A 26,908-nucleotide genomic window follows, 5' to 3' on the forward strand; every position below is an offset into this window, starting at 1 on the left:
GGAGAGTAGACTAGAAGACAATTCCTAACAAAGGAGATTTTAGTAATGAAAAGTCACTAAGCACAGAAAGAAGGTTGAAATTTTCTGTTCAACAGTTTTGTGCAGGGCAAGGATTCTGATACTGGATGGGAGGAAATAGGAAGGGCATTCAACTATGATTAAGAACTAGGGCCAAGCTGAATTGAGAGGGGCTCAGGCAGGGCTGAGTCCAGGAACCAAGGTTGTGCAATCACAGTCCTACTTACAGTCACTCCCTGCAAGTCTCAGACATTTCACAAGCCTGAAAGCATTTGCATTTATTGAGCTAGAAGGCTTTTTGAATTACAGCAGTTTGCCCTCCAGACGGAAGGGAAGCCTCTTTCCCACTTAGCCCCTAAAAAAAACACACCAGACCCTCGATAGCATGGCTTACTTACTCCAGGGATGTATATAACTCCAGGAAGAGTCAACGCTGTGACTCCACTGCTAAGCTTTGAGAATCCCAGAGGACAGTTTCTCAGTTTTAAGCCCAGGCTGAAAGTGGACCAGGAGGTAAAAGATTAACCAGGGCTTTAAGTTTCCTAGATTCTGGGCCCTCCCATTAAATCAAAGAAGCTGAAGCTACCAAATAAAAACAAAACAAAAATGAAAATCCCAGAACCATCCAGTCACCATAAAGCAAAATAAAATAGGCTTTAAAAAAATGAAAATAATGAATAAAGGTCAGTAAAGTTTAGCTTTGAGATATACCCTACCGAAATGGGAGCACTGGGGAATAGACTAAGGAAGCAGAAAGAATTGTGATAAACTCCCTCATCCCCACCCCCAGATGCAAAGATCTCCAGTAGGCAAGAATACGAAGGCAAGGTGGCAGTACTAGCTCCCGACCCCATAAACTGCAGTCAAGCGTCCCCTCCCCTTTGCCTAAGAATTCAGAATCTTAAATCGTTCTCCACCTGCCGCGTTCAAATCTTAAAGAAACCAAGAGAGATCTGCGAAAATCGCCTCCTCATCAAGGAATCAGGAGCAGCACCCGAGGATCACGGTCCCTTTCACCACCACTACTAAGGAAATTCCCACAAGGCTGGGAGGTTAGGGGAGGGAACCTGCACGCACAAACTCAGCAACCAAACTGCGCTGCAACCTCAGATTCACTGGTCTCCTAGCTTAGGCAAACGGTGATTAGGAGAGGGGTCCCTCAAGTCTCTGCACTGTGCACAAAACAGTAGGGTAAGGCCAGGTTAGAGGACTCATCCCGGAGAGGGGCGTTCAAAAAATTCTGTTCCACCAGCAAAATGCTGGGGGAATGCCTGTTGGGAGCAGAGCCCGGTACCGGGAGCAGAGAAAGACACTCAGTTCGTATCAGACGGTGTTAATGTTTGTAAGGAACATTAGAGATTGTCCAGTCACAAATCCTCACTTTCTGGATGGGGAAACTGAGGACCAGAAAGGAGAAACGACTAGTCCAAGATCACGTGGCTAGTTAGTGTTAGAGTAGGGATTCAAACCTAAGACCTCTGACTTTAAATCCAGCTCTCCACAGATAAAACACCCTCTCTGCCCTCGGGAAGCTCACTGCCAAGTCCTGGGATGAGACACAGACGCAGATCACTCCAATTCACAATGTTTCATGCAGAGTGAATTAGCGAGGTTCCCAGGCAGTGAAATGCACCCTGTGAGGATACAGATCTTTGACTTACTGATTTTGGTGTGGGAACCCTCCGTCTCAAAGATGCCCCTGAGCCTGTGAAAGCTTAGGGAGGGACAAGACAGGGGTGACAGATATTCAGAAATAGCGAAGCCTAAACCAACACACACACACACACACACACACACACACACACACCCCTCTTTTGCTTCCACCTCCTTACCGGATCCTAACGAAGAGGCAGCAGGTCCCCCAAGTTGTGGCTCCCGCTCCCGCTCCGCCTCCGGCTCCGGCTCTCTGACCGCGGCACCGGGACTCTCCTCCTCGGGCGACGTGGAGGCGGCGTCCGCTGAGCGCCTCGCCAGCAGGCTAGCAGCGTTGGCCCCCCTCCCGCTCAAGCCGCCGCTCCAACTCTGCGCTCATCGCCACCGAGGAAAACAAAAGGAAACCGGCGGAGAGAAAAGAGGAAACGAGGTGGAGGCGCATGGGGAAGGGGGAGGGAGCGAGGGAAGGAGGAGGCGGCGGCAGCTGCGGGGCGGGAGGGATGGCCGAGAGGGCGGGGATAGGGGAGACGAGCAGCTACCTAAGGGGGCTGGAGAAGGCTAGAGATGGACCACGTTGCGCTGAAGTTTGGCGCTGACGCGGGAGAGAGGGGAGGCAGGGGACTAGGAGCGAGGAAGGGACAGGCAGAGATCCCCCTCAGTGACCCGCCCCTCCAGCCGAGAGCCCTGGGACTGGCCCGTCATTCCTGCCTCCACCCTTCGCAGACCAGATTCTATTACGAGGGCGGGGCCGAAATGGAGGAGGCACCAAGGCTGGACACCTCCTACCACAGCGCGCCTTATGGACCTTCCCTCTCCCTTCTCTAGCCTTCTCACCTCCGACTCCTCACCTGAGGACCGCGGAGGAGGGAGGTAGCAAGAGGCAAGGGAAAAGGTTGGGGGGGCGATCGGGGAATTCTGGTAGCGCCGGGTCACTCGGTCCGCCCCTGCCCCGCCCCAGTCCCCAGCCTCTGCAGCAGGCAGGAAGTCCGGAGCAGCCTGGCCTAGGGAGCTGGGCGAGGGGCGGCTTCCTTGGGTCTAGAAAGCAAGGAACGCCCAGCGGAGCTCTCCGGAGCGCAGTCCTCCTCAGATTCCAGGTTTGCATCCCTAGTGCCCTGCATGAACTTGGATCAGTAACTCAGGTTTAAATCCTAGCGCACAACGCTAGCGGCGTGACCCCTGGACAAATCACTCCTGCCTGTGTCTAGTGTCTTCATTTATAAATCGGAGGTCATTTTATTTTCTATTTCACAATAAGATCCAATAAGAAAAGCGATTTAAAAAGCTGCTCAAAACTTAAAGCGCTCTATGTTAACTATATTATTAGACTTAAGAGGTAGAATGATCGTAGACCGTTGCGTACCAGCAGTCAGACGGACTTTCATTTTTCACTCCATCCCTAAGAGCCTTGCACATAGTAGGTGCTGGATAAATGGTTCTTTTGCCTGTTTGAAAGAATGGAGTGAATGAATGAATTGTACTCCTGATTCAGATATTTACACACGCCCCCATAGATTAATTTGATCCTTTCTTTTACTAACCTGTAAATTGGTTCTAATACTTTCACGACCTAGTTCACAGGACTGTTGTGAATGTTAAGGTGTACTATTATGAATACGTTTGGTGACTTAAAGGCAGTAGGAAGATGCTTTCTATTCACTATGCTACCTCGCTCTGTTGACCCCTTTCTCATCCTCATCTCCCCTTCCTTAAGAGACATGCAAAGTGTCTTCAGAAGATGAATTTTCCTTTTCTCCCCATTTCCCAGAAAAGGGAATGGATGAGTCATTTGTGGGAATATTGGTCAAGACATTTAAAACGTATCCTTTCCAGAGTCTTTTGTCACTCGGAAAACTAGGTTTGTCTTCTTCAGAGAGAACAAAATTCATACATTACCCTTGCCTTAGTTTCTGAATAAAGTTTCAATTCCAGAGTTTATTATTCGACCAAAAAAAAAAAAAAAAAAAGCTCAAATTTTGTGGACATGGAACTACGAGGAAAATTGGAGATCATCTCAGGATTTTTTAACCTAGATATATACACATATGTGTATATGTATGTATAGATTTACATACATACATACAATTTGTAGATGCACACATGTATATGGTTAACTCTATCAAAGTGATTGCTTTCTATTGTAATCCTAGTTATTATGAATTTTTAAATATTGAGAAGGGGTCCATTGGCTTCACCAAATTGTTGAAAAATTAACAGCACACATACACACAAAAACTTGAAAAACTTCTGCCCTCATTTTACAGATAAGAAATTGAAAGCTAGAGAAGTAAGGTGTTGTTACCCAGGATCACACTGTAAGGGACACAGGATTCTAACCAAGATTACCAAAGAATGCCAATCTAGTACTGTTTTCACTCCATGAGATAGATACCTCTTCAGAGTTACCATTCTAGTGTCTCTAGAGAAAATCATACTAGACTCCCCTCCTTCTGCAAAGCCTCTGATGGATAGACACACTCAAGTTTTTTGATTTTTAAATCATTAAAAGACTTATTATATTCAAGACCCTGGGTCACCTTCATATCCACTCTGATGGATACAAAGATGAATTAAGTAGCAGCTGCTGTCCTTGAGGTTACAAACAGTCTTGTAGAGGAGAAAAAGTGATATACAATAAAGAACTGAAATACAAAGAAGAATGTAATTAAGTGCATTCTTCAAGGTGTGGATCTACTTGTATGAAATCCTCCCCAATCCTTCTGGCTTCGATCCCTTCTCTGAACTCTCATAGGACTTTGTAGCCTGCCGATATATTCCAATCACTTGTGTAGGAGTTGTGTCTCCTCTGCCACAGTAGGGGAGCTCCTGGAGAACGGAGATTGGAGTTTATTTTTATATCCTTAATGGCAGAAAGCTTTGGAAAGCATATTCGTGAATAGTTGTTGATTTGCTGAATTAAGTGATTTGCCCAGGGTGACATAACTACAGACCCCAAACTAGAATCCAGGCTCCCAGCTCTTTATAGCTTACTCAAACACCTAAATAAGTATTATTTGATAAATAGTTATAACACTATGATTAAATTCAATAAATTCACTCAGTCTAAATCAGTGTGATATAATGGAAAAATCACTGAATCTGGAGACAAGATAGTTATATATCTATACCCTTCAGCAAGTCCCCTGAAATCCCTAAGCCCTTGGGTTCCTCATCTGGAAATGAGCAACTTGGATTAAATGATTTATAAGGGGGCCCTTCCAGCACTAAATCATAAGAGGCTATGAAGCTCTTAGAAAAAAACACAAGCCAAGCATTTGGAAAGGTCTGTGATCAATTTGTTTACATGGGCTACTTTTATTTCCAATGTCTTATAGTATTGGAACAGATAAATATAAAACAGTTATAGAACAGATATATAATTAGAGCTATAAATAAAAATAATTTTAAAAAAGAATTGATATTTGTCTTTAGCAGATATTATGGCTGTGGTTGTGGCTGCTTTAGTATTGATCTATGGCATCTCTACTCAGTATATTTTCAGAATCACAGAGTCTTTAAGAAAGATTTAATGTAAACTTAGCCCAACCCTTTCTTAAGTAAGAATTTACTCTATGACACACTCAACAAATGATCAACCATTTTTTGTTAGAAGATCCTCAGTAAGAGAGAACCAACCCCCTCCTGGAACATTCCATTCTGCTTTTGGATACTTCTAATCACTAGGATGTTTTCTTTCTATGAAATTAGTTTCTACTTTGGCAATATCCAGCCTTATTCCTTATTCTTTCCTTTGGGGCCAAATCTTCTTCCACTTGATAGTCATTAAAATACTTGAAGTTAGCTGTTATATCTCATAAGTCTTTTTCAAACTGAGCATTCTCACTTTCTTCAGACAGTTTTCATATGGTATGATATCAAAGTCCTTCACTATGTTGGATATCCTCTTCCAGAAACTCTGCCTTAGAAATGTACACCCAAAATCATGGTGCCAGAAATTAACACAGTGCTACAGATATGGTCTGATCAGGACAGAGTATAATGATACTATCTCCTTGATAGTCTCTCTTAATGTAGTCTAAGATTGCATAGACTCTTTTTACAACTATAGTAACTATTGAATAACATTGGGCTTTCTGTTTCCTAAAACCTCTAGTTCTTTTTTAAAAAATATGAATTGCTAACTAGACAAATATATCATCTTATTTTTGTAAAGTTAATTCTTCAGACTCAAGTGTAAAACATTTATCCTTATTAAATTTCATGTTATTAGATTCCTGCAAATAACACAGCCTGATTCTGTCAGGCACCATATTGGTTAATTCTCTCAATTTAAGACATCTGAAAATCTGAGAAGTTTATCATTGATGCTTATATCATCTCTGTCCCTGACAAAAATGTTAATCAGCCTATGGACACTACTAGAGATCTACTTACAGGTTGGTATCAAGCCATGAATGACAATTCACTAAGTCTGTTCAGCCAACCCGTTATGAAGTCACTGCTCTGGGTTGCTTTTCTTTATCAGTCAGTATCTTAGTTTGGGTGCTATGATCTATCTCATGATATGAGGAGTTTTTAATGTTTAAAGATCTCCCCATCCCCCTAAGTGATGGTTCATACCCAGTATTTTAATTTTTATTATTGTTATAATTACAACTTACTCTGTATTGAAAGTGCAAGTTTGACCTCCAATGGGGGGTGGGGGGAGGAGGGAGGGTTCTTTCCCAAATTGAAGAAACATTAATATTGTTTTATTATAATCCTTTTATGCTTTCTTGTTAAAAGTCCTGGATAGGAGCTGGACCAGAAATCAGGAAGTTCTGAGTTCAGGTTGAACCTCAGACATTTACTAGCTATTTGCCTTCAAAAATCACTTAACTTGTTTGCCTCGGTTTCCTCAACTATAATAGGGATAATAGTAGTATTTATTCCCAGGGTTGCCATGAAAATAAAATGAGGTAATATTTGTAAAGCACTTTGCAAAGCTTGAAGTTCTATACAAATGGGGAAGGGAATAAGTATTTATATAGCACCTACTATATGCCAATCACTATGCTGAGATTTCTTTCTTTTTTTAAGCAAATATCTCATTAGTTCTAGAATAACTACTACTATTTCCATTTTACAGTGAAGGAAATCAAAATAGACAGATATTAATTGACTTATGTAGCATTCCGCAACTAACAAGTGTCTGAAACAAAATTTGAACTTGGGGTCTTCAGAGTCTGTACTTCACCACTAGTTGCTATTAGCTAACAACGATTATTTTCTAAGAAGCATTTCCTCTTGTAAACTCACAAATTTGCTTGTCAAAAGTGCAATAAGATTTTTTTCTTCCAACTTGCAAAAAGTTCTGTACTTATCTTTTCATTCAGATATAATAGTAACCTCTATCAAGGTTATCCCTAAGATATTTATTAGCATGCAAATTTAGAAAACTCCACATCCTGAAATAACTGCCATCTTCCAATATTATGGATTGTACAAGAACCAATCTATTTTAGGTTCCCCCCCCTAAACCAGAAGCATCTACATCTAAAGCCTTTGAAAGTCTTGCATATGAGCTTAGGCCAGATGGTCTGAAATACCAATCAGGTGTGTAGAAAGATTATCCACAAGTGCCCTGACCAATTAGCATAAAGAAAATACCATTCTTAAACTCAAACATTTGCCACCTGGATTTTATCATTCTCAGAACTTCAAGAAGACCTGAGAACAAGGGAACCTTTCTGCTAAAAAATGATATTAGAAGTAGATCTTTTCCCCCTCTGCTAGCGCAATTTAGCCTCAAATGTCATTACTGTCAAAAACTTGGAATTCTATCTTTATGCAAATACTCAGGATTGTATCAGTTTGGAGAAGGCTGTTGGAACAACTAAAGTGATATTCGTCCAGAGGAGAGTGCGTCTCTATCCATAAAAGCACCAGCTGGGGTAGCCTCGGTAGGCTTATTGTACAACTAAGATGTTGTTCAAAGTATTCATTTCTTGTTATAGTTTATATGCTTCAATAAATCATATCAGAAATATATGGATTGTGTGTTGTTGTTTTTTCTCAAATTTTAATAGCACAGGGATAGCGTTTGTCTAAACCACATAAATAATTTAGAGACTGATCACCCCTCTAGCCCTTGGAATTAGTGTCATGAATCTAGAACATCTTCTTAACTGTTTTGTTGTTCGGTCATTTCAGTTTCATTCAACTCTTTTGACCGCATTTGGGGGTTTCTTGTTAAATTTACTAGAGTGGTTTTGTTATTTCCCTCTCTAGCTCATGTTACAGAGACGGAAACCAAGGCAAACTGGGTTAAACGACTTACCCAGCATTCCACAGTGATGGTTAAATTTGAACTTAGATCTTCTTGATTCTAGGTCCAGTGTTCTATCCACTGCACTATATAGTTACCCCTTAGCTATCTCATATATTCATCTTTCCCACTAGAAATAACTGGCACAACCATACACTACAATTTGTACAGACATTCCCCAACTGATGTAGGAGTATATTGAGTCCTCAGAGCGAGGTTCACTATCTCCCATCAACATTCAAATCTTAATTAATTAAGGAGGTATTTTTCTAATACTCTAAGTCAGGCCTTCTTAAATGTTTCCCATTCATGACTCTTTTCGCCTGACAAATTTTAATGTAAACACTGGGTATATAGGTATATAAAATGGATATACAAATCAGACTATTGATAATAAATCATATTTTTAAGACCCCCATATTCAGTTATGATACCCCTTATAGGGTCAAGAACCACTGTCTAAGAAACTGGGCTATAAATCATGAGCCTTTCTACCAATGTGCTTCTCTCCATAATTAGGTTTTAGAAAGATGTTATCTACTTAGGTGATATTCTAAGAACAGTTAGCATAAACATTCCCTCAAAATTTATATCACTCTCCAACTAACACACATAGAATGAAGGCAGTATAGTCTCAAGTTTAGCAAACACATAGAACAAAATTTATAGTATGTTAGGGTTCAAAGAGCCAGTTATTAAATTTCCAGTGCAAGAATTTACACCTCAGAAATCACAAAAGCTACAAATCTGAGCTGAGTTTATCTATTTATTTATTTATTTATTTTAGTATCCAGACTTAAGAAAATGATGGGAAAATGTTAATAAAGCAAATCAAACTTAATAATATAACATGTATATTTTGTTGTTGCTGTTGTTCAGAAATCCAATTATTAGACATTTGCCAGCATATCCATACAAATGGGTAACTCACAGTTCTTGATTTCTTTAATGTTCTTTTATTTTTTTTTGTGGTATTCATGAAATTGCCCTTAGTCATGGTGTAACTTCTGGGCTTTTTAAAAAGTCTAAAGTTCCTTTTCTCAGGTGACTAGTTTGTCCTTGGCTCATATATGTCAACTGTTCTGGGGATACCACTAGATATACAGATAAGTATATCTGTAAAGATATACTTAAGATAATACAGATAAGTCCAAAATTCTATATCCTTCAAAGTTCCTAATGTCTTTTCCTAGTCAAAGTTGGAAAAGCGGAGGGGCAGCAAGATAGTCTTCTCCCTTCAAATGTGGGCTGAAGGTGTTCTTTTTCCTCTAGCCTGCCATATGCTCCAGTCCACTATTCCAAATTAGCTTGATGGCTTTAATCAAGCCTTACAGGCCATAACTAATCCCTCAACCAATCTGAACAGACTTCCTGTCATGCTTTGTTGAAATGATTTTGATTGATGAAATGGAGGTATCTAGGTTTAGTCACACCTAGTTTACACCTCTGATTAATATATTCAGTGAGAGCTTTTGTCACCTAATAAAAGCATCAGAACTAAGTGGGGGTGAAATGATTAACTCCATAGACTTCCTTACCACCCTTAAACTTGTATTGTTTTATTTTTCTCTAGAAAGAAAAGATCTCTCATTGAAATAATTTGAATTTTTAGTATTATTTAAGTGCTTATGAATAATAAACTTTAGAATTGATTTCCTTTTAGGTTAAAGAGTATGTAGAATTATACTGAAAGCCAAGGGATCTGGGAACTAAGAAAACCAGAATGATTGGGAACTCCTCAATAGATGATTTCTAAGTTCTTTATAACTCTAAATTCTAAAATCTGTAAATCTTACCATTCTCCTCTCCCTCCAAACCCCATGCCAGTCTTGTCTGTCTTTCATGGCCCAGCTTCAAAGCTACCTCCTCTATGAGCTCTCCTTGTGCCAGTGTCATCCCCTGCTATGAGAAATGACTTCCCCTTCTTCTGAATTCTTCTGAACAGCACTCTGTGCCTCTCATTCCCTTTTACCCTATATGCTGTATTATGATTATTTGTATGTATGATTCAGTTTTGTGTCCTCATAGTACTTAGCACCTCAATAAAATGTTTTTGTTTAAAAAAATGAAACTTATAAATTGACAACCAAGAAAAAATTTAATCTTAGAATGTACCCAGAGGATTAATAACCAGGAATTATTAGGAAATAATAGACCTGGTCAGGCTACATTAGGTCTAATTCTAAGCATAACACTTTGAGAAGGACATTAATAAACTTGAGTATCTGGGTAATAAAGTTGGTAATGGGCCTCAGATGAAGGATTAAGGAATGGCCTTCTCCTTACCTAGAAAAGAGAAAACTTATATGGCCCAAGAGCTGTCTTCAAGAAATTGAAGAGTTATGAAATAGAAGAAGACTTTGCCTTGATCTGTTTAGGTCCAGAAGGAAAAATTAGGAACAAATTGTGGATTCAGTCAACAAGTATTCATTTAAGTGTTTCCTATGAACCAGGCTTCTGTGCTCAAGGAGCTTATATATAATTTTGTATATACTGAACACATGGGAGTTGGAGGGGGTTGAGGGATCTCGGAAGAACCTCTTGTAGAAGATAATATTTGAGATGAATCTTGAAGAAATCCAGGAAGCAGAGCATTGGGGTGGGAGTGCAGACAGTGATAAAGTATGTAGTCAGAAGATGAAGTGTTAGGTGTGATGGACAGCAAGAAGCCAGTGTCAATAAATTAAAGTATATAGGGAAGGGAGCAAAGTATAATACAGAAATGGTGGGAAGACATAGAGTGGTAAAAGACTTCAAAATCCAAATAAAAGATTTTTCTATTTGATCCTATAAGTAATAAAGTTTACTGAATAATGTTGTCAGTCTTTCACTTTAGGAAGATCACTTTAGCAACTGAATGGAGAATGGACTAACTAAAGTGAGGAGGAGCTTGAAGCAAGGAGACCAATAAAAAGGCCATTGAAATAGTCCAGGTGTTATATATTAAAGACATGCTCTAGAGTGGTAGTTGTGTTAGTAGATAGAGAAGAATGAGTAATATGGAAGTAGGCTTGGTAATAGATTGCATATGTGGGGTGAATATAAATAAGGAATTGAGGATGATAGTAAGAAAGGGAGCCTGCCAGAATGGTGGTACCCTGAGAGAGTAGTAAGGAAGTTAGGAGAGTTTAGGGGGAAAGATGATAACTTGTTTTGGACATATGGAATGTGAAATTACCATTCTAATGTAAGTATAAAATAGACAGTTTGTAGTTCAAGATTGGAAGTCAGGACAGAGGTTACAGTTAAATAAATAAATCTGAGAATCATCTGCATTGAGAAAATAATCAAACCCATTAGATATGATTAGATCAATAAGGAAAATAATAAGCAGAGGCAAAAGACTGGAACCAAGGACATATTCTTGGAGGGCCTCCACAGGTAGTATGACCTAGAGAAAGATTTGACAGAAGAGACTAAGAAAGATATATCAGATAAGTAAGAGGATAGTCATTACAGAACATTGTCACAAAAGCCTAGAAAAAAAGAAAATATTCAGAAGAAGCTGATTCCCAGTGTCAAAATCTGCAGAGAAAGTTGAAGATTCATAAAAGTTTCTTAGCTTTGTCAATTAAGAGACCACTGGTAACCTTGGAGAAAGGAATGTCAATTGAATGAAATAGGAAACCCAACAGCATGGAGTTGAGAAGAGGATAAGTGGAGACACCTGTTATAGATGTCTTCTCAAGGAGTTTAGTCAGGAAGGGGAGGAAAGATTTAAGAATGATAGCAGGTATAGTTGGATCACGTAGGGTTTTGTTTGTTTTTTATTTTGTAATGGAAAGGGCTGAGTTTGGAGGCATCAAAGACATAACCAGTAGTAAAAAGAGATGGAAGGTTAGTGAAAAATTGGGAGTGATAGGGCAACTGTTGAAGAAAATGGGATAGAATTGGATCACTTATATGTGTAGAGGATTTTGTATGGGCAAAGAGAAGGGCTATCTCTTCATGTGAGATGGAGTGAAGGAGGATATAGTGACAGAAGGCATCTTCGGGATAGAAAATCAGGAGAATAAGAAGAGGGAGCTCTCCAAAATAGCCTCAGTTTTTCCTATGAATTATGAGTCCAAATCTTTAGCTAAGAGAATAGGAAGAGAGGATGCCGTAGGAATTTTGAGAAGAAATAAAAAAAATTGGAATATTTATGGTTTGGATATGACTCAGTTAGAGAATGATGGCTCAGTTGAGATTATAAAAGACAAATTTGTTATGGATGTAGTCAGAAAGTTTGGTGATTTTCTCCACCTGCATTCAGCACAAGTGAAGAGGCATAAAGGTGACAGAGTTGGAGCTATCTAAGGTTGGGTTGTGGCAAGATATGATTGGAGATAGGATAAGTTATCAAGGGACTTCAGTGAAGAGGACAGTATAGAGATGAATTGTTTCACCAAGGGATAGAGATAAGAAAGGGAAAAGAAACTAGTGTAGAGGAAAGAAGTAAAGAAATTAAAGATTATTATAAGGAAAAAGTAAAGGGTTAGCCATCATAAGTCAGAGAGAAAGATGGAATGATAAAATGTTATGATTAGACAAAGGAATTTCAGAGTTCACGAACATAAAAGTGGAAGATTTAAAAGTGATGCAAGATCAAGGATCAAGGATGACCATCTTATCTCTATGTGTAACTGAGGTGCATGAAGGAGTAAGGTCATAGGAATTAGGTAGACTAAGGAACTAGAAAGTTAAAGGTTTGAAGGAGTATCAGCACATATGTTAAAATTCCCTAAAAATTTCAAGGACAAGAGTTAAGATAAAGAGGAAAATTTGAATTAAGCACTGAATTCATGAGGAAAGGAGAATGCTGGGGGGACAGGAGCTGGAAAGTGTAAAGAGGAATATTTGGCTTTAATATAAGGAAAAAAATAATAATTAGATTCATAGTCCAAAATAAAATGGATAATCACAGGAAGGAGTAAATTATCTCTCATTACAGGACTTCAAAAAAAGGATGGATAAAAATTTGTCATGTATATAGTAGAAAAGAATGCTTGCTCAAGTATGGCTTGAACTAGACAGCCACTGAAATCTATTCCAACTCTGAAATTCTATTAGTTACACCACACTTTTCTCTTTACCTTTCTCCCCAATATAAATCTTGTGTGTGTGTTTGTGTGTGTGTGTGTATATGTGTGTCAGTCAAAAAATATTTTTCAAGTGTCTACTATGTGATAGGCACTATGCTGTGTGTTAAAGATAGACAAAACAGATAGTTCCTGCTTTTCAAGAATTCACAATATAATGGGGGAAATAATATGCAAGTAACTATATACAAACAACTTATGCACAGAATAAATAGGAAATAATCAACAGAGAGAAGGCACTAGAGTTAAGAGGGATTTGGCAAGATTTATTGTAAAAAGTAGGATTTTATCCGGTACTGGAAGGAAACCAAGGTAGCCAAGAGGTACAGATAAGGAGGGGGAATATTCTAGGAATGAGAGGCATCCACCAAAAATGTCCAGAATTGACAGATGAAATATTTTGTTTGAGGAACTGCAAGGAGGTCTGTGTCACTGGTTCAAAGAGTAAGTGTGTGTGTGTGTGTGTGTGTGTGTGTGTTGATGAGGTTTAAGATGTAAGAAGACTAGAAGGGGAAGTGAAGCTAGGTTACAAACGGCTTTGAATGCCAGAGGATTTTATATTTGATCCTAAAGATGACAGGGAACTATTAGAGTTTATTGAGTAGGGGGTGATGTGGTTGACAAAGTAATTTAGAGAAACCATGTTGGCCACTTAATGGAGGATAGACTGGATTGGGGAGAGTATTGTGGCAGGAAAACCTACCAGGAGACTATTGCAGAACTCCACGTGTGAGGAGATGAGGGCCTTTATCAGTGTGTATCAGAAAAGGAGACATATTCAAGAGATGTTACAAAGGTGAAATTGGCATTGACAACAGATTGGATGTGGGATAGATGGATTAAATTAGGATTTTTGAAGATAAAGGAGATGTAGGCATGTTTGGAAGAACTAGGGAAGCAGTCAATAGATTTGAAGAGATTTAAGGTAAGTAACAATGTAGGAATTATGAAATAGGCAATTTATTAAAGGACACAGAATGGAATGGGATCATTTGTGTATGAAAAGTGGTTGACAAGGAGAAGGGCTACTTCATCATGTGGCGTAGGGTGAAAAAAGAAATAGTGACAGAAGGAATCCAAGTGATATGAGATAAAGGGGAGAAAAGGGAACTCTCAACAAACTGTTTCAATTCAATTTTTCATTAAAATATGTTTCTTATCAATACCTAACACCCTGTACCAAGATAAGGTCAAAATGGGTTCATGATTTAGATATAAAGGGTGATACTATAAGCAAATTAGGAGATTAAGACCTGTGGAGTGGAGAAGGGTGGAATTTATGGCCAAAAAAGAACTAGAGCATATTATGAAATGCAAAATGGATAATTTTGTTTACATCAAATTAAAAAGGTTTTGTACAATCAAAACCAATGCAGCCAAGATTAGAAAGGAAGCAGAAAGCTGGGGGAAATTTTTTTATATTCAGGGTTTTGATAAAACCTCATTTCTAAAACATATAGAGATTTGACTCAAATTTATAAGAATACAAGCCATTCCCTGTTATGGGCCACAACTCTGTATTTAAAACAAGGATTCTTACAAGGTACTAACTCAGTGGAACTGATAAGACAATGGTTATCTAGTTTAGCATGGTGATTAATAGTTCTCTAGTTCAGTACATGTACTTAGTACTTAATATAGTTCCACAAGATTGACACCTATTCTACAAAATTCACACCTATGATAACATAATTAGAATAGAGCATGTAAGCTGGGACAAACTCAGCTAGGGTCAGACTCGGAGAAGACAGAAGACTGGAGGCGGGAGCTCAAGCTCTCAGAGCCAAGGAGAGACATTCATTCCATCTTCATCAGCCTCTTGGTGGCTGGTCTGTCCTCCTGCTCCCCCCCACTGAGACCAAGGCCTGTCTGAACGGCTTCAAGAAAGCTAACTGGACCCCAGGCAAGGAGACAATAAAGAAGTTGGACTTTGGACTTTAACACCTGGCTATTCTCATGGTGATTAATCTTCTGAAACAGAGGTCCAGAGACCTCCAGAAAAACCAATCAGAACATTACAATTTCCTAATTGATAAATGGTCAAAGGATATGAACAGATAATTTTCAGATAAAGAAATTAAAGCCATTTCTAGTCATATGAAAACATGGTCTAAATCACTATTGACTAGAGAAATGAAAATTAGAATAATTCTGAGGTACCATTTCATACTTCTCAGATTGGTTAGAATGACAGGAAACGATAATGATAAGTGTTAGAGGGAGTGTGAGAAAACTAGGACACTAATACATTGTTGGTGGAGTTGTAACTGATCGAAATATTCTGGAGAACAATTTGGAACTATGCCCAAAGGGCTATTAAACTGTGCATATCCTCTGACTTAGCTGTGTCTCTACTGGATCTGTATCCCAAAGAGATCATAAAAAAGGGAAAAGGACCCACGTATACAAAAATGTTTGTAGCAACCCTTTTGTAGTGGCATGGAACTAGAAACTGAATGAATACCAATCAGTAGGGGAATGGCTGAATAAGTTATGGTATATGAATGTTATGGAATATTATTGTTTTATAAGAAACAATCAACAGGCTGATTTCAGAAAAGCCTGAAAAGATTTACATGAAGTGATGCTGAATAAAGTAAATAGAACCCAGAGAACATTGTACATAGCAACAAGATTATGTGATGATCAACTGTGATAGACTTGATTCTTCTCAGCAATGCAATGATTCAAGGCAATTCCAATAGACTTGTGATAGAAAGAGCCTTCTATATCCAAAGAGAGATCTATGGAAACTGAATGTGGATCAAAGCATAGTATTTTCACTTTTTTGTTGTTGTTTGTTTTTTTTCTTTCTCATTTTTTTTCCCTTTTGATCTGATTTTTTCTTATACAGCATGACAAATGTGAAAATATGTATGGAAGAATTGCATATGTTAACCTAGAGTGGATTGCTTGATGTCTGTGAAAGGAGATGGGGAAAAGGGAGGCAGAAAAATCTGAAACACAAAGTTTGCAAAGGTGAATGTTGAAAACTATGTTTGAATGTATTGGAAAAATAAAAAGGTATTGTTAAAAAAAATTAAAATATGTTTCTCAGCTGAAAAAGTGGAAGAAGCAGAAGCTTTGGAATACTTGAGGAGGGTTGAAAAGGTTTGGATGAGCTGCTATGATGAGATAATGACTATTTATGGGAATGTACTAAGATTTCCTAGTAACAGGGAAGGCCCAGCTAACATTACATATATAACATAAGTTTGTGATAGACCATTAGACTTGTTGCATGATTTTATCCATCTTTATGGTCATAACTGTAAACTTTCTTTTAACTCTGCTTAAGGTCATGGCTGATAAATGTAAAAATTGTTATTTGAACTCAGTTCTCTCCTGTCTTAAAATCTTCTGTTCTTTCCCATAGACCAGTCATTTAGAGACTCAAACATCTCTGATTTTTTCTGGGGACCATGGATCATGCCTAATATTAACTCTCTATAGTTCGTTCCACATTGGTTTTTCTCAAACTGAGCATCACAAACTTGATTTGCTGAACCTAAAATAACCATCCGGCTCACATCATAGTGAACAGATGTATTATAATAATCTAAGAAAGGGTTTGTCTCCTCACCCCCTTCAGATTGCCTTGGATTTTGAAATCCCTTTGATTTTGCTTTGTATCACTCCTTTGAAATAAGGTAATATCTCTAGAAGGCTTTATTAAAAATAAAAGTCTTATATCTGAGAAAATACTTATTCACATCCTAGCAGAATTAGTTTGCGGTTTTGGTGGGGAGAGAGCAGGATAAGCCATGAAACAGGAATTAGGTAAGGCAGTGTGAGGTAGTAGAAGGAACAACATATCTCCAGCCAGAACATCTGAGTTCGAGCCCTACTTATATTATATATTCCCATGTGCCCTTAAGCTAGCCACAACCTCTGAGACTCAGTTGCTTCTATAAAATCTAATTATTTAAGGTCCCTTCCAGGCCTGACATTCTCATTATACACATAACAAAAGATGTACTGGTGAAAGGAATGTGAGATCACTGATGGTGCAAACAAGATGGGAATCATTCTGCTTCCATTGTGACCATGAGAAGAATTGCCTCCCAGGAAGAGAGCCCACTAACAGCCTTGTGGATTGCAAGTCGCCACAGCCAGAGACAGCTGACTGTTTCCAAAATGGCAAGACTGCTTCATTCTCAGGTACTTTTTAAAGGAGCCTTTCCTGGCTTCTGCTGGCAGTATCAGAAGGAAGACAGATGGTGGGGATGACAGGAGCATCAGAAGAGTGAGGTGATCCCCCACCAAGGCTTGGAGCTATCTTCCTCTCCCTCTCTCTGCTGGTCATTGGTACAGGCTGTTTTTCTGACTCAAGCCAGTGCTAGCAAAAAAACAACAACAAAAAAACCCAGAGAAAAAAACCGGTGATGGCAACAAAGCTAAGTGATCCAAATACTGGGTTTCAAACTCGTGTTTTTATGTGCCTGGGTGGAAGAAAGAGGAACCCCCTTGCTGACTTTCAGTGGTCCTGAAGGAGAGCAGAGATGGGCTCTTCATTCAAGACTCACTGAGGCTTCCCATATGTAAAACATAAGGCCTGGTGAACTCACACTACAAAGCACAGCAGGTCTGACATCTTTTTCATGTCAGTGAAGGATGAGGGAAGCAATCCAAAGAAAACCTGGTTGCATAAAATAATATTAAGGCACAAAATCCAAAGGCTAAACAAATAAAATAAGATTTGCCTGAGACTATTCCAAGCCAGAACATTTAGCTTGTCATTTTTCTTCCAAATCTAATTTTTAAAATTATTTTTTGCTCTCTCTCTCTCCCCCTCATCTTCTCTTTCCCCTCACTCCCTCCTTAACTGGCTTTAAAAAAAAACCTTTATAACAAATATGTATAGGTATAGGTAGGCAATACTTGGACATGAGCCATATCCAAAATTGTATGTCTTACTTTATATCTTGTATCCATCACCTCTCTCTTAGGAGATGGGTAGCATGTGATTCCTCTGGAACGGTTGTTGGTACTTTTTAAGTCTCTCAAAGTTGTTTGTTATTATAATGCTGTTGTCATTGTGTAAGTCATTTTACTGGTTCTGTTCACTTAACTTTGTATCAATTCATCTAGGTAACTTCCCAAGATTATCTGCACCCCTTTTTATCATTTCTTATAACACAATAATATTCCATAACATTTATGGACCATAATTTGTTTAGACATCTTAAAATGATGAGTAATCCCTTAATTTTCAGTTCTTTACTATTATAAGAAGATGTTTCCTGCCTTCCCATCTCCATCGCCCATTATTTTTCTGAATGGATGTGCTTGGTATGAACAATAAGAGGTGCTTCTAACTTCTTCCTCGATATCAGCTTGTCAATAACTGCTTCTTAGATCCAGTCATTTAATCTATCTCAAATCCATCTAATTGTACATATTTACCATATTTAGATACAGTCAGGTGGTATGTGAATAGACCACTGAACTTGGACTCAACAAGATTGAGTTTAAAAACTGTCTTAAGACACTTACTTGGTATGTAACTCATGGGCAAGTCACAATTTCTACCTCTTTCAGTTATTCTACTGCAAATCAGAGCTAATAATAACACTTATCTTCCAAGCTTCTGGTGATTCAAAGGAGGTAATATTTGCTTTTTTTTTTATACTAAAAACTTTTTTATTTTTCAAAATACATGTAAAGATAATTTTCAACTTTACCCTTTCAAAAGCTTATATTCCAAATTTTTTTCCCTCCCTTCCCTACTCCTCCTCCCCTAGACAGCAAGTAAGCTAATATAGGTTAAGCAGATGCAATTATTTTAAACATATTTCTACATTTATCATATTGCACAAGAAAAATCAAATCAAAAGGAAAAAAAACAAGAAAGAAAAACAAGCAAACAAACACCATCACCAAAGAAGATGAAAATACTATATTTTGATCATTTTGAATGAAAACATTCAGTTTTCACAGTTCTTCCTCTGGATGCAGATGGCCCTTTCCATCACAAATCTATTGGAATTGGCCTGAATCCACCTTTCTTTTGAAAAGATCCAAATCCATCACAGTTTGATCATCGCATAATCTTGTTGTTGCTGTGTACATTTTCTACTCACTTCACTCAGTTCATGTAAATCTCTCCAGGCCTTTGTGAAATCAGCCTACTGATTATTTCTTACAGAACAATAATATTCTATAACATTCATATATCACAATTTATTCAACCATTCTCCAACTGATGGCCATCCATTCATTTTCTCGTTTCTTCCCACTATAAAAAGGACTGCTATATACATTTTTGCACATGTGGGTCCTTTGCCCTTTTTTATGATCTCCTTGGGATACAGGCCCAACAGAGACACTGCTGGACCAAAGAGTGAGCACAGTTTATACCCCTTTGGGCATGGTTCCAAATTGCTCTCCAGAACAACTGGATCAGTTCACAATTCCACCAACAATGTATCAGTCTCAGTTTCCCACATCCCCTCCAACAATTATCATTATCTTTTCCTGTCATCTTAGCCACTCTGAGAGGTGTGATGTGTATGAAACATGAGGTAATATTTGTAAAGTGCTTAGCTCAATATTTGATGCATAGTAGGCAATTCTTGCTTCCTGTTGATATTACTCCATCTTGTTCCCTTCACCAGAATAGTATGAGATCTGTCAAATTCTTAGCTGAAATCCAAGCACGCTATGTTGGCATCATTCTTCTGATTTACCAGTTTATTTATTCTGTCAAAAAAAAAAAGAAACAACACTAACATGACTTATTCTATGTGAAACTATGACTATTCTTTGTGATTTTTTTTTACTGATTTTTCTAAATACCTTAATTATTATTAATTAAATCAGAAATTAAGGCCAAGATCATTAGCCTATATAGTTTGCTGATTTACTGAACTGTAGTTTGCTCCATATTCTTTTTTTTTCTTATTTTTTTTTTGAAAATTTAAAAAAATTTGTGCTTTTTCATCCTGAGGTAACTTGGAGAGCAATTAATTTAGCTTTGGCAGAGACCTTTGAGATCATATAGTGCACTTGACTATATAGATGAAGAAGCCAAAGCTTAGAGATGCTTTGTTACCTGAAGACATTTTTACAGGTCAGTGATTCCAAAATCAGTTCTTTCCACTAGACCACATTGCTCATTCTCCAGTGTTTATCAAAAATGAGAAATAATGAGTCATCAAAAAAAATATTGTTCTTTTAGTACTCTGGGATGAAGTTCATCAGAGCTAACAATAATTAATTGAATATTGTTAGATGTTTTCTTACAATCTCCTTCCATATCTTGAATTCTGATTCCCTAAACCTTATCAGTTAGTTTGTTTTTCCTAGTCCAAAGGTCATTCTCCTTGGAAGAAAAAAGAGAAGTTGGGTAGCACTTCATTGCTGTTGTCAACCATTATCATTATTTTATCAACATTATCCCTGATCATCATCAGTCCTGTCCTATTCCTTTTTTGATCCTTCTTCTGCCCCCAAGATAGCTAAAGATGTTCTTTTTATTATCCTCTGTCTGCATCCTGTATCTCCATCATTTTGGGGTTTAGCATTCCTGACATTAATCTTATAAAATCATGCCTTTCTTTTGAATTCACGCACCATTACCTGACTTTGCCTCTGTCATCTCTATGTGACCTTTTAAAATATGAATTGTTCAACTATGGCAATCTTTTTAGACCAGAGTTGTCAAACATGAGGTCACATGTGGTCTACAACACACCTGAGGGTTATTCAAACTCTATTAAAATACAATTGGGAAATATTTACTAAAATAAAAATACAATAAAATATAGATAATATTACTTTTATTTTTTATTTTCTTTTTTAAAGAAGGTTTTTAAAATTTATTTTCATTTACAAAGCATGTACATGGGTAATTTTTCTAACATTGACCTTTGCAAAACCTTTTGTTCCAAATTTTCCCCTCCTTCCTCTCACCCTCTCCCCTAGATGGCAGGTAGTCCAATACATGTTAAATATATTGAAATACATGTTAAATCTGATATGTCTATACATATTTATACAGTTATCTTGCTGCACAAGAAAAATCAGATCAAGAAGGAAGGAAAAGAAAAACTGAGAAAGAAAAAAAAATGAAAGCAAATAACAATAGAAAGAGTGAGAATGCTATGTTGTGTTCTACACTCTGTTTCCACAATCCTCTTTCTGGATGTAGATGGCTTTCATCACTGAACAAGTGGAACTGGTTTGAATCCTCTCATTGTTGAAGAGAGCCATGTGCAACAGAATTGATCATCATATAGTCTTGTTGATGTGTGTATAATGATCTCCTGGTTCTGCTCATTTCACTCAGCTTCATTTCATGTAACTCTCTCCAGGGCTCGCTGAAATCATTCTGCTGTTCGTTTCTTATAGAACAACAGTATTCCATAATGTTCATATACCATAATTTATTTAGCCATTCTCCAACTGATGGGCATCCACTCAGTTTCCAGTTTCTGGCCACTACAAAAAGGAATGCCACAAATATTTTTGCATATGGTCCCTTTCCTTCCTCTAGGATCTCTTTGGGATTATATCCCAAAGTAGCAACACTGCTGGATCAAAGGGTATGCAGTTTGATAACTTTTTGAGCATAGTTCCAAATTGCTCTCCAAAATGGTTGAATCCATTCACAGTTTCACCAACAATGCATCAGTGTCCCAGTTTTCCCACATCCCCTCCAATAGTTATCATAATCTTTTTCCTGTCATCTTAGCCAATCTGACAGGTGTATAGTGGTACCTCAGAGTTGTCTAAATTCTCTGATCAATAGTGATCTGGAGCACCTTTTCATGTGACTACAAATAGTTTCAGTTTCTTCACCTAAAAATTGCCTCTTCCCATTTATCAATTGGAGAATGTCTTGAACTAGATAATATTACTTTTAAAAACTAATCCAATATACAGCAGGCAGGGATTGTTTGAGGAGGGGAGTGGCCTAGGTTTAGGTCTTTTAGGTCTCTTTTTGTGTGTCATTGATGACTTAGACATTTTAGTGAAATCCTCTAGTCCCTTGTTTGTGCATATATTTTAATTCTAAAGATTCTTTTGTTATCTCCTCCAGTGCCTAAATGGTGTCTTAAACAAAGTAGGTATTCAATAAATGCTTATTGAATGAATGAATAAATAAATGAGTAAGCTAAAATAAATCCTATGACTCCCTTCTCACAATAATGTGTCAAAATATGTAAAATAAAATAAACACAAGATTAAATAGGAAAATGATCATATTTAAACAGTTATGAAAAAATATATTTTAAAAACTTAATTTATACACTTCAGATTCCTTTACATTGACAATTGCTTTTCTTTCTTCCTAATTGGAAAAATTTCTGTTTTTGTCTTCAAAATCTAATTTTTGAAGGATTTTATTTTATTTTGTGTATATGCAAAATAAATTTGGAAACTTCTCTTTGAAGACTTCTACTAAAAAAACTCAGTACTTCCAGAAACAGCTTATTCCACTTCGGAATAGCTCTAATTGTTAGGAAGACTTTCCTTATATCAAATTGAAATTTGCCTCAGCTGACAGCTGACAGCAGAGGAAAAAGTAGAATGACAAAAGACTCTCACAGGAACTCAAAAAACAATAATAGTCTGGGGATCTTGAGTGATGAGGCAAACAATCATACATCTCTCAATAGTCCCTGATGCTACCACTGGATTACTGCCCAGAACAGTCATAGATATTCAGAATTATAACTGAATCACCAAGAAAACAGGTCAAATTGTGTTGTTTACAAGAAAAGGAATCTGTGAAATTATGTCTTTTTAGAAAATTTTCCATGAAAAATAGTTTAATTATTTTTAACACGGGGAAGAGAATAAGCATTTATTTATTGCCTACCACATTCCAGATACAACAAAGCGCTTTACAAATATTATTTCTTGTGTTACAACTCTGGGAGGTACTATTATTATCTCCCTTTTTACAGTTAAGGAAAACTTAAGTAACTTGTCCAGATTCACACAGCTAGTAAGAGTGAACTATGGATTAGAACTGAGATCTATTTTAACTCCAGTCTCGATATTCTATCTACTGCACCACCTAGATGACTCTAATTCAGTATTGGAAGGGATAAACATCAATTATCCAGAAAAGTTATTTAAGTGGAATAGGTCATTCTTGGGGCCAGAGGAACCTATTTATAATACCTAACTCCAACTTACTTTTTGAGTCTTACTGCATATTACCCTCTTCTCCCATCTTGATGTACTCTACAGTTTAGTCAAATTGGCCTTCTTACACAATAGGGTGTCTATCTACCAGACTTGTTCCCTCACTTGGAATGCTCTCCCTCCTCATTTCCATCTTTAAGAATATCTCCGTTTAAGCAAAACCAAGAGAACATAGTACACAGTAACAACAAGATTATGTGATGGTCAACTGTGATGGGGTTGGCTCTTCTCAACAATTCAGTGATTCAAGGCAATTTTAATTTCAATTGGGATGGAAAATGCCATCCACATTCAGAGAAAAAAACTATAGAAGCAATATGGACCAAAACATGGTATTTTCGCTTTTTGTTTGAGGATCAAAAGAGATTATTTTTCTTTTTAATGGACTGTGTTCCAGTGAAATTGCATTAGTAGCTATTCCTTGAACCCCCAAATTCATTTCTAACCTTCAGGCATCTCCCATTCTCCTCATCTGTCAATAGGAAACCTTGCTTTCCTTCAACTTCTACTTAGGAGCTACCTCTAACCCTGATCCCCTATTTAATGCTCTTTCCTCCATTTTTATACAGTAATTGTTTATATACATATTTATTTCCCAAGTATAATGTAATCTTACTGAAGTTAGGGACTGTTTTGACTTGTCTTTGTGTGCCTGGCACAAAGTAAGGGCATAATAAAACATTTATTGGATTGATTTGGTAGCAAATCAGCCCTACTTCTCTCATTCACTGCTGTTTTCAATACCTTGGGCTGTAAGTTTGAAGCCTTCTCTTCATTATTTCTCATTTTTGTGCCCAAATATAGCATTATACAATCCATGTGGGGAAACTTAAAATTTCAGCAGAATATGATCCCAGGGGATGTTAGCTTTATTTTTTAGATGAGATTGTGCTGCAGCCTATTTTACCTCTCATCTTGCTTCTCTTATATAGTTTCTTCTTCTCGGGAAGAAGAATTTCTTTGTAGACTGCATGACATTGACTGTGAGTCACATACTGGTAAGAATGAAAATGGCTCAGAATAAGGAGACAAGCTCATATGAATATAAAAATTAAGGTCATGTTGACACTGAATTTGGGAAGGAATATGAAAGGGCTCTGCCTAAGGTAAGCTTGAAGAAAACTTTGTAATTCCTAGGAATTTAGAGCTAGAAGCTACCTCAGAGGTCAGCTAGTTCCAGACCTTTTTTATAGAAGTGGAAACTGAAGCTTTAAGAGGCAGAGGGACTTTCCTATATTCACACAAGTAGTTCCAAAGCTGGTACTCTGCCTCCAAATGCAGGGATATTTCCACTTTGCGACATTGCTTCTTCACAAGTTTGTCTTTGTGACCCTTCTCTCCCCACCCCATATGTTTAAAAAAAATCACATAGAACTGTTCTATTAAAAAATCATGAATGGTCATGTATGTAGAGAGCCTGTGCTGAAGGGGGCTCATATACACAAAACAGTTCTATCCTCAGTTTGTCAAAGGGACTAAAAACTTCTGCAGGATCTCCAGGATTGGATACTGAGATCTTTCTAGTTCCCATGTGTAGAAGATTGACTGAAACATCTTGATTGGTTGCAGAATTAGTCCAAATATCCCTAGCCCACTATGTCTAGTTGGCTCCAGACCAAGCTTCATATACTATCTGGCTATCTACTTTGGCCATCTTGCCACATAACGTGCTGCAGGCATCCTCTATAAGAAGTTATCAAATCCAGTCATCATTTTATAGATGAGGAAACTGAGATGTTTATAAAAATTAAGTGACTTGCCTAAGCTCTCACAGGCTGTGAGTATCTGGGGCATCATTATTATATAATGCTGGAGAAACTGAGGCAAGATAAAGATTAGAGAGTTTTTAATGTTTTATTTGAAAGGGAGAGATTTACCAAATGGATCCATGGTTTGGTCCCAGGATTGAATGAGACCATCATCTCCAAGAATCCAGCAAACAATGTGAGTTCTCAATGACATATATATAAGTGGGTCAGCTACAGGGGTAGACCCAGGCAGGGGCAGAGTCAGAGCACTGAGAGCAGGAATCAATCCTGTTCTGACAGAGTGGAGGGAGGCATGGGACATTCTGATAAATTGGGATTACAGAATGGGGAGAGGCATGCAACATTCTGATGATGTCTAAGATAGAAGGTCTTCTTATCTGGATCATCATGATAAGGAGGGAAGGGTGTGTTGCAGGATTGAATAGAACAATTAGGAAATGAGGCAGAATAATTCAGGGAAATCAATGCAGGACAATTAGGGAAACTGAGTCAAGACAATAAAAGGGAATTGTGGCACATTTACAAGTCATTTCCCTACCTTTTCCATCCTCATAATTGGATATCTTAATATACACATTAATATCCTCTCAAGTTCTCTGTCCTCTCATCTCATCACTCTACGTTATACCTCCCTCTTACTTTAATCACCCTTAGCAATGGTCATCCCCTTTATCTCATTATCACCCATAATTTTGCTATCTTAATAATCCTGAATTATGAAATTCCTCTTTCTCATCATAACTTACTATTATTGTCTCCTATCTCCTTTTCCCTATTTTTTTCCCCCTGAGGCAATTGGGGTAAAGTGACTTTCCTAGGGTCACACAGCTAAGAAGAGTTAAGTGTCTGAGGCCACATTTGAAATCAGGTCCTCCTGACTTCAGAGCTGGTGTTCTATCCACTGTATCACCTAGCTGCCCCCCTTTCCCTACTCTTGAGAAAACCTATTTTTGTCTTCTCTATGATCTTCTCATCCCTCTCTTCCTCCAGAATCTCCCAGTCCAGCACCCCTGCTGTGACCTCAATTTCCTCTTTCCACAGTCTTGACACCATGGCTGATCAATTCCATTATATACTCTTCTTTTCCCTCAAATCTCCTGCTGCCTTTTTTATGATATGATCATCAATTGTAACTTGCCAAATATTATCTCTGGGGTTCTTCCACCCTTAAAATCCACTATTTTGTATGCTGCTGAATGCTTCCAGAAAAAGTAGCACAACTATGTCACCTGGATATGTTACAAATGTATATTATCTTAGAAAGACCATGTTTTAGAACTCTACCTCCTCAAATTATATTTACTTACCTACTTATATCCCATGTCCTCTTCCTTCCCCCTTCCCACCATAAAAAGATAAGCTCCTAGTTAGGAGACTTATTTTTTATTATACCCAGCACCTGTCATGATTCTTTATACGTATTTTTAGGGGGACAAAACCTGTAATTTCATTGGCATAAGGACTCTTATTGAGGAAACATAATCTTCTAAGGCTGAGTGTCCCTTTTTCAACCAAATTTTAGTCTTAGGCAGTTTCCTAGAGAATTCAAAGGTTAAGTTATTCACATAGGATCAAATAGCTAGTCAATGTCAGAGAGGGGATTTGAACTTGTCTCCCAGATTTTGAGACCAACTCTCTCTTGACCATGCTGTAACTACCTCTGTCTTAGGTATTAGATGTACTTTTAAAATATTTATTGTAGGAGTTTTTTTATGCCACGGACCATTTGGATATTTATAACATCATTCAGAGACCATACAAAATTATCAACTTATAGAACTCAAGTAATGAGAAATTGTTGTATGTAGTTTTCAGGTCATCATCACCTGTGGTTGCCTTAGCAAATTATTTTGTGGGCCTTATATGATCTGTGGGCTAGACGATTCCTTACCCCTGGTTTATTGATTTGAAATCAAGTAATCCATCTCTCTCTCTCTGTGTCTCTGTCTCTATTTCTGTCTATC

The 26,908-nt window shown here is 37.8% G+C and overlaps 1 protein-coding gene and 1 pseudogene across 1 annotated transcript in view; one reads left to right on the forward strand and one right to left on the reverse strand.

Annotated features, from left to right (window-relative positions):
• Positions 1 to 2,125, reverse strand: part of HPCAL1 (hippocalcin like 1) — a 186,289-nt gene extending 184,164 nt beyond the window's left edge. Inside the window, exon 1 of the mRNA XM_003757869.4 lies at positions 1,851 to 2,125. The gene's annotated coding sequence lies outside the window, so the exon portion shown is untranslated. The remainder of the gene's footprint in view (positions 1 to 1,850) is intronic.
• A 110-nt stretch (positions 2,126 to 2,235) lies between these two features.
• Positions 2,236 to 26,908, forward strand: part of LOC100925481 — a 33,899-nt pseudogene continuing 9,226 nt past the window's right edge.

The sequence above is a fragment of the Sarcophilus harrisii genome, chromosome 2 (genome assembly GCF_902635505.1).
Source record: "Sarcophilus harrisii chromosome 2, mSarHar1.11, whole genome shotgun sequence".
NCBI lineage: Eukaryota > Metazoa > Chordata > Mammalia > Dasyuromorphia > Dasyuridae > Sarcophilus > Sarcophilus harrisii.